The 8,604-nt window shown below is 39.4% G+C and overlaps 1 long non-coding RNA gene across 1 annotated transcript; it reads right to left on the bottom strand.

Annotated features, from left to right (window-relative positions):
* Positions 1-217: 217 nt before the first annotated feature.
* Positions 218-7,171, bottom strand: LOC113276557. Its single transcript, XR_003324520.1, has 2 exons — positions 4,315-7,171; positions 218-2,777 (listed from the first exon to the last, which is right to left on the bottom strand). It is a non-coding gene; the product is annotated as an uncharacterized LOC113276557 (long non-coding RNA).
* Positions 7,172-8,604: the final 1,433 nt, after the last annotated feature.

Below are 8,604 nucleotides of genomic sequence, written 5' to 3'. Positions count from 1 at the left end.
ACTGATGGGTCGGAGAACCACCTTTGTTTTACCGCAAGTGCACGGTGTCGATGATGTAGACAATTGCAAATGTGGCTCGTTCCCACGAGGAGTGTAAACTACTTCTAACTAATACAACTAACTTCCTAATCAATATCGATTCAAGAGAGTTTTATGAATTCTAAGAAATAAGCAAATAAATTGGATGTAAATGAAACTATTAAAGTGACAAGCAAAGTGAGAAAAGGTTAAGGATCCCGGAATCCGTTTCAAGTTATGATTACTTGTGTTTTATATTACTCATGTAAAGCATCAACACACAGCGACTAATACATGGAAGATATGTCGTTAAGAACTATTGATAATAATCGACAAAAGATTGTTTGATCTCGACCTAAAAGTAGAACCCCTAATCACTATGTATACATGGGATACAAAGTAGAAGAGTATTCATAAATCTAATGTGAATCAGGTCTCAATGGGATTGTCTATAACTTACCTATGTAGTATACTTGGCATAAAACATGAAAAGATTTATAAGAACAATCGCCAGATAAAGGCTTTCAGTGAAGTCCAGCCTCTGCCCATTGTAGACAGCATTTCTCATGCTGATTCCCATCTCCATTCAGATCTGGCAACAACATCACTTTCTCCATCTTCTCATTGTTCAATGTAAGAACCAGCTGCAACCAGATGAACCTTCCAAATACTTTGTCCTCGCCATACTGTTGAGTAGATAGAACTCGTACCAAATTAAAGCTAAATGCTGGAATACATCACCACAATTGCTTATACAACACAAACACCAGATCCCATTCAATCACGTGCAGCAACACCTAGTAGAGAGTTGTTTCCATGAACTCTCCCAACTACTAGTACCTTCTTAACTGAACTCTTTCCCGACTCCGGCCACTGACCTGTCTTTCATAATCACAACATTCATGGCAGCAACACCTTTCTGCTTGCCTTCAATCGACCTTCCCAACTTCTTCATTGTTGGCTAATTTCTTCAGAAAACTAAAACCCCCAATTCAGTTCATGCCTGGGATCCCAATTTGGCTGCCATTCTTCCATTTGAGTGCCCACACATCTTGATGTTGCTTTCACCACCACCATCACCAGTTGACCTAATAATACAGACCCAATTTCAATCGATAGTAAGACCCCCAAAATCCGTTGCTTAATCTTCTTGTATACAGCCATTAATCGGTAGCAGCAACCCTAATTTGAATCATTGAACACCACCAGTTCTTCAATCAACAGACCCCAAATTATACCACCTGCAATTAATCCTCACTGCAACAATACCAACACCAGTCCTCATTTCTTTTCTTTCCTCATCAACTGAGCTTGAGTTTGACCCGACACCAAACCAAATCATCATCAGTTGCTATCTTCAATTTCACAATGGAATTCATCTTGCGCTTCCATCCTTGTTCTACAGAAAATTTCCAAACAAAACCCATCTCTGATCTGAGCTCCATACAGCCAATACAAACTGAAACCCATGGCAGCAACACCTTCTTCTTCACTGCCGTCTACGCTCTCAGCCACCATCTCCGGATTCAATCACTGCTGTTGAGAAAAAATGATTTATCTTGAATCTTACCACAAAACAGAACTAATTCAGCCTTGCGTCTTCTCTCATCCCAAAATATCAATAACCCATCTCTTTGCTTCTGTCTCATCATCTGTTTCTCTCCTTGACATATCTTGATCTCTAATTCTCTGTAAGATTTGTAGTTGCACCAACAGATGTGAAAGAGTGAAAGAAAACTAAAAGGGAAAGAGGAAATGAAGTTTTCTCTTGTTTTGATTACTACAAGAAAAGAGATGTGGTGGTGTACAGGTTGCCACGTCTCACTTATTCTTGTTTCACCATTTTCTGTCCGTGAAATGATGTAGCCCAGCAGGTGGTTTAGATGGTAACCAACATGAGCGAAAATGAACAACCAGACCACCATGTGCCCCGTCTCTTTTGGTGCCTTGGGCTATTTTGTCACAAACGCCATTTAACTCCCCATTTAGCCATTTATTTTCTGAGTGAACAAACTTGCTTGTATCTCATGTAAAAGTTCTAAAATATAAATATTAACGAGATATCGACACCTAGCTAGTATAAATGTAGGTATAAAAGTGTCGCACTAGCATGCTTATCAGATTCCCCCACACTTACATTTTGCTAGTCCCGAGAAAAACAAGAAAAAATTACATCTGCTACACAGCTGGATATGGAGAGACGTCTGCTGAACAGCTAGACGGAACCACTAAACAGTGGTTGAGAGAAACCCGCTAAACAGTAAGGCGAACCACTAAACAGTGGTTTAAATAAGTCTGCTAAACAGCTAGACAGATAATCATAAAGACCGCTCAACAGCTAGTCATGTCGTTCAAATTTTTCTTAAAAGACCCGCTCAACAGTTGGTCAAATCATTAAAAAAAATTAAGAAAAAATTGTTGTTGTTGTTGTTTTGTTTTTTATTTTTTTTAACAAAATTCATAACTAAAGTGAATGCCTACCACAAGTATATATGGTTAACCACTCCCCCACACTTAAACTTTACATTCTCCTCAATGTAATTGAGTCATCCGACGTAGAGTTAAGGTGGGAAATTCTAAAATATGATATGCAATAGGAAAACAGAAATAGAAGGTAGAGTAAAGGAAACAAATCTGATGGGTTGACTCCCATGAAGCAAATGATATTTGTTTCCCAGCTTGCGCGCATCAAGTAATCTCATCCGAAGTGAAGAATGATGCATAACAACAACAACATCCTACCAGCATATATGTAAAGCCTGAAAAGTTGGGGATCAATCCAACACACAAGTTCAGCTGCAACTAAGAATCTGCGAAGACTATAATCAGCCAAACACATGTGAAAATCCCTTTCCTGTACCAAATATTCTATAATAATCAAATCATACTTTGTAGGGACAAGTAAATTCACACAAAAAGGTACACATTGTTCATCAATGTTTATTCAAAGTGCAGACCCTAAATCAGGTTCAAGATCAGCTGAAATTTCAATGGACAAACTATCTTTACTAGATATCGGAGGAAGCAATGCACTAGCACTTACAATAGGCATCGGAGCATCACACTCAGCAAAATGATGTAAGCATAGTTCTAGTGGTCCACTTTCATCAAAAGCAACAACCCCTAAATCTGGGTCTAGGTCCGCGGAAATAACTTCCGTTGTTAAGTTACCTATATTAGCCATCGAAGAATCAAATGCATTGACAATATCAATGAGCACAGGGTCATCGGAGTCTGCAAAATGGGCTAAACACGTGGAGAGTGGTTCAAAATCAGCAGTCCAAGTTAACTGCCCTGTATCAAATGGCTCCACATTCTTACATGCCTCTAGAGAATTATTGGCCGGATCAATGAAATATGGACTTAATACAACAATAATTTCATGCATAATGGGATATTTAGTATCAGCAAAATGGGATAAGCCAACAGATAAAGATTCAAGTTCGCCGGAATAAACTACCTGACCAGCATCAATCTGTTCAACATTCGCAGAAATATTCAGAGAATCACAACATGAATCATCTAAAGTTGTGCATAGTGCAGAAACAGTATCATGAATAACCATATGGTTATTATTTTCAACTAAGTGACCTGTATAAATCTCACAATTCAAATGATCAAAAGATTTCTCCTTATAAATATCTACTGCCTCTGAGTCATTAAACTCAAGAGTAGCATCCTCTATATATGCAGGTTCTTCTACATCATAATTATCTGAATTTTGAGAATCAAGAGTATCCTCACTCACACTCAAAACTTCTACAAGTTGATCATCATCGGTTTCTTCCTCAGAAGAGTAATCAATATACACTGAAGTACAATTAGATTTGGATTGAGACTGGTTTGGGAACCAACTTTGTTCCTCCTTCAACTGTTTAGTCATTTGACCTACTTGATATTCAATGTTTCCTAAGGATTTTTGAGTGGTCTGTTGAAGTTGAGACGTTTTTCGACTAATTTGTAATGCATACAACCTTAAGCTATCTTCCAAGCTCAAATTTCTATAGTCTAAAACCTCATTGTGCTTCCAATTCAAAGATTGTTCACTTACCTCGTGCAAATAATTATCCCCATGGTATTGGGTTTGGTACATATGTGAATCAATGGAACACGAGTTACTATAAACCTGATTACTATTTGCATGACCTCTGGTTTTCTAGTATCTCTAACCGTCTTTCTGAACTAGAAATATTCTGGTTGAAAATCTCAGCATGTGACAAATCATACCGATGGTAACTTTGGTACTCATGTGAATAATCATCAGTTTCGTAGAGATGCTGATAAGGATTTTCATACCTGAAACGATTTTGTTCCCAAATCTCCTGATATTGTGGTCCATACATGAATTCTCCGAAAGGCCTGGACTCATTCTCTCGATAACACGTTATTGCCGCAACAAAAGTACCTGAAAGAAAATTCTAAAAGAAAAATATGAAAAGAAACTAAAAACAAAAATACACTATGTACAAAAACTATAACTAGAAAATTCAAGAGTATAAACTAGAGTAATTAGCAGCCACTCCCCGGCAGCGGCGCCAAAAACTTGATGGATCGAAGAACCGCCTTTGTTTTACCGCAAGTGCACGGTGTCGATGATGTAGACAATAGCAAATGTGGTTCGTTCCCACGAGGAGTGTAAACTACTTCTAGCTAATACAACTAACTTCCTAATCAATATCGATTCAAGAGATTTTATGAATTCTAAGAAATAAGCAAATAAATTGGATGTAAATGAAACTATTAAAGTGACAAGCAAAGTGAGAAAAGGTTAAGGATCCGGGAATCCGTTGCAAGTTATGATTACTTGTGTTTTATATTACTCATGTAAAGCAGCAACACACAGCGACTAATACATGGAAGATATGTCGTTAAGAACTATTGATAATAATCGACGAAAGATTGTTTAATCTCGACCTAAAAGTAGAACCCCTAATCACTATGTATACATGCATACAAAGTAGAAGAGTATTCATAAATCTAATGTGAATCAGGTCTCAATGGGATTGTCTATAACTTACCTATCTAGTATACTTGGCATAAAACATGAAAAGATTTATAAGAACAATCCACAAATATGAGATACTCAAACAGAAAATTAAGCTTTTGATTTAAAGAAACTCTTGTTCATAAACACAAATGATCTAACCTACAAGTTCATCCCTACACCCTAACAATGGTTTAGCAAGTCATGGCTTTCTCAAAAGCCATAGAAATGCTCAAGAAAATAAACTCAAACAATTGAAAAACTTGTAAAAATGCTCAAACCCTGGTTTCTCACTGTATTCGGCATCCCTGTTTTGAGTCTGTGTAGTGAGTATTTATAGGCATCTCCCCTTTAAGGCCGCTAGCAGCACCTCCAAAGCCCAGTCCATTCATGAGCGCCAATCGTCAAATACAGGCCTTCAGTGAAGTCCAGCCTCTGCCCATTGTATACAGCATTGCTCGTGCTGATTCCCATCTCCATTCAGATCTGGCAACAGCATCACTTTCTCCATCTTCTCATCGTTCAATGTAATCACCAGCTGCAACCAGATGAACCTTCCAAATACTTTGTCCTCGCCATACTGTTGAGTAGATAGAACTCGTACCAAATCAAAGCTAAATGTTGGAATACATCATAGAAATTGCTTACACAACACAAACACCAGATCCCATTCAATCACGTGCAGCAACACCTAGTAGAGAGCTGTTGCCATGAACTCTCCAACTACTAATACCTTCTTAACTGAACTCTTTCCCGACTCCGTCCACTGACCTGTCTTTCATAATCACAACATTAATGGCAGCAACACCTTTCTGCTTGCCTTCAATCGACCTTCCCAACTTCTTCATTGTTGGCTAATTTCTTCAGAGAACTAAAACCCCCAATTCAGTTCATGCCTCGGATCCCAATTTGGTTGCCATTCTTCCATTCGAGTGCCCACATATCTTGATGTTGCTTTCACCACCACCATCACCAGTTGACCTAATAATACATACCCAATTTCAATCGATAGTAAGACCCCCGACTCCGTCCACTGGCCTGTCTTTCATAATCACAACATTCATGGCAGCAACACCTTTCTGCTTGCCTTCAATCGACCTTCCCAACTTCTTCATTGTTGGCTAACTTCTTCAGAGAACTAAAACCCCCAATTCAGTTCATGCCTCGGATCCCAATTTGGTTGCCATTCGAGTGCCCACATATCTTGATGTTGCTTTCACCACCACCATCACCAGTTGACCTAATAATACATACCCAATTTCAATCGATAGTAAGACCCCCCGACTCCGTCCACTGACCTGTCTTTCATAATCACAACATTCATGGCAGCAACACCTTTCTGCTTGCCTTCAATCGACCTTCCCAACTTCTTCATTGTTGGCTAATTTCTTCAGAGAACTAAAACCCCCAATTCAGTTCATGCCTCGGATCCCAATTTGGTTGCCATTCTTCCATTCGAGTGCCCACATATCTTGATGTTGCTTTCACCACCACCATCACCAGTTGACCTAATAATACATACCCAATTTCAATCGATAGTAAGACCCCCAAAATCTGTTGCTTAATCTTCTTGTATACAGCCATTAATCGGCAGCAGCAACCCTAATTCGAATCATTGAACACCACCAGTTCTACAATCAACAGACTCCAAATTATACCTCCTGTAATTAATCCTCACTGCAACAATACCAACACCAGTCCTCATTTCTTTGCTTTCCTCCTCCACTGAGCTTGAGTTTGATCTGACACCAAACCAAATCATCATCAGTTTCTATCTTCAATTTCATAACGGAATTCATCTCGGGCTTCCATCCTTGTTCTATAGAAAATTACCAAACAAAACCCATCCCTAATCTGAGCTCCATACAGCCAATACAAACTGAAACCCATGGCAGCAACACCTTCTTCTTCACTGCCGTCTACGCTCTCAGCCACCATCTCCGGATTCAATCACTGTTGTTGAGAAAAAACGATTTTTCTTGAATCTTACCACAAAACAGAACCAATTCAGCCTTGCGTCTTCTCTCATCCCAAACAATCAATGACCCATCTCTTTGCTTCTGTTTCTCTCCTTGAAATATATTGATCTCTAATTATCTGTAAGATTTGTAGTTGCACCAACAGATGTGAAAGAGTGAAAGAAAACTAAAGGGAAAGAGGAAATGAAGTTTTCTCTTGTTTTGATAACTACAAGAAAAGAGATGTGGTGGTGTACAGGTTGCCACGTCTCACTTATTCTTGTTTCACCATTTTCTGTCCGTGAAATGATGTAGCCCAGCAGGTGGTTTAGATGGTGACCAACATGAGCGAAAATGAACAACCAGACCACCATGTGCCCCGTATCTTTTGGTGCCTTGGGCTATTTTGTCACAAACGCCATTTAACTCCCCGTTTAGCCATTTATTTTCTGAGTGAACAAACTTGCTTGTATCTCCTGTAAAAGTTCTAAAATATAAATATTAGCGTTCGAGACCTAGCTAGTATAAATGTGGGTATAAAAGTGTCGAACTAGCGTGCTTATCAAGTACATTTGTTTAGGGTTTGAATTCGTTTTTCATAAACACGCACAAATTTACCAAAAACACCAAAATCAGTTTTTACCCTCAAACAACTGGCGACCACGGTGGGAGATTAATCTCTCGGTTGCAAAAATCGATTTCAATTTTCATTTTCAATCTTCATTAAATCCAGAACGGGTATATCTTAGGTCTAAGCTCATTCATTAGCCCGATTTCATTTCAATCTCCAATCCTAACCTCTGCTCCGTGATGTATACCCGTCAGCCAAATTCTTCGAAAGTCATAAATGATCGAAACCCGATCACCATGGAAAGCATGGCTAGGATATTAGAAGATGTCCTAGAAACTCAAGCTGATATCGCCAAACGGCAAAATGAGACGCTTTCTCTCATAAGGAGTATATCAAACCGGTTGTGGAAGGGGTCGGAAAGCATTTATCCTGATAACACCATCAACGTTAAAGACGACACAAAAAATGTTGAATATTTATCCGAAGTCTGTGCTTTTGCCGACAACGATGCAGATAGAATACGTAGCCACATCGGACATGAGGCGAAAGGAAACAACTAACAAAATCCAGCCAACGACAAGGAGCCGAGACAGTTTCACCGGGGAAGGGACTCGCCAAGAGTGTCACAATACCTGCAAGATAAGGGTAAGGAACCGGCTTATGAAGCTTTGCTGGAAAATCTGTATCTCAAGACCCTTATAGAAGTTCAGAGAGTTGTTTAACAATCCATAGCCACGACCGCTCTGACTTTACTAAACAGAGAAGCGCTTGAAGAAGGAGAAATTTACCAAGGCCTCCATGAAGACAAGAATTGCTACGACAAACAATACTCAGTTCAACCACCTCACAGCGCTATTGTCACCGATGCAGCGCCCTCGAGAGAAGTTGCACTTCAACAAAACCGCCAAACTAAACGATATGCGCCTATATCAACGCACACTCGCGCCTCAACTCCACTCTCAAAACGAGCTTCGTATCAAGGCCCACAAGAATTCTCATGACAACAGCCACTAACACGAGAAAAACCAGACTCAGGGTGCCCGCGCTTCCCATTTCCAATGAGGAAAGTTCTG

This window comes from Papaver somniferum, chromosome 4, assembly GCF_003573695.1.
Source record: "Papaver somniferum cultivar HN1 chromosome 4, ASM357369v1, whole genome shotgun sequence".
Lineage (NCBI taxonomy): Eukaryota > Viridiplantae > Streptophyta > Magnoliopsida > Ranunculales > Papaveraceae > Papaver > Papaver somniferum.
Note: the sequence above shows the minus strand (reverse complement) of the source record. Positions and strands in the feature narration are given on the sequence as shown.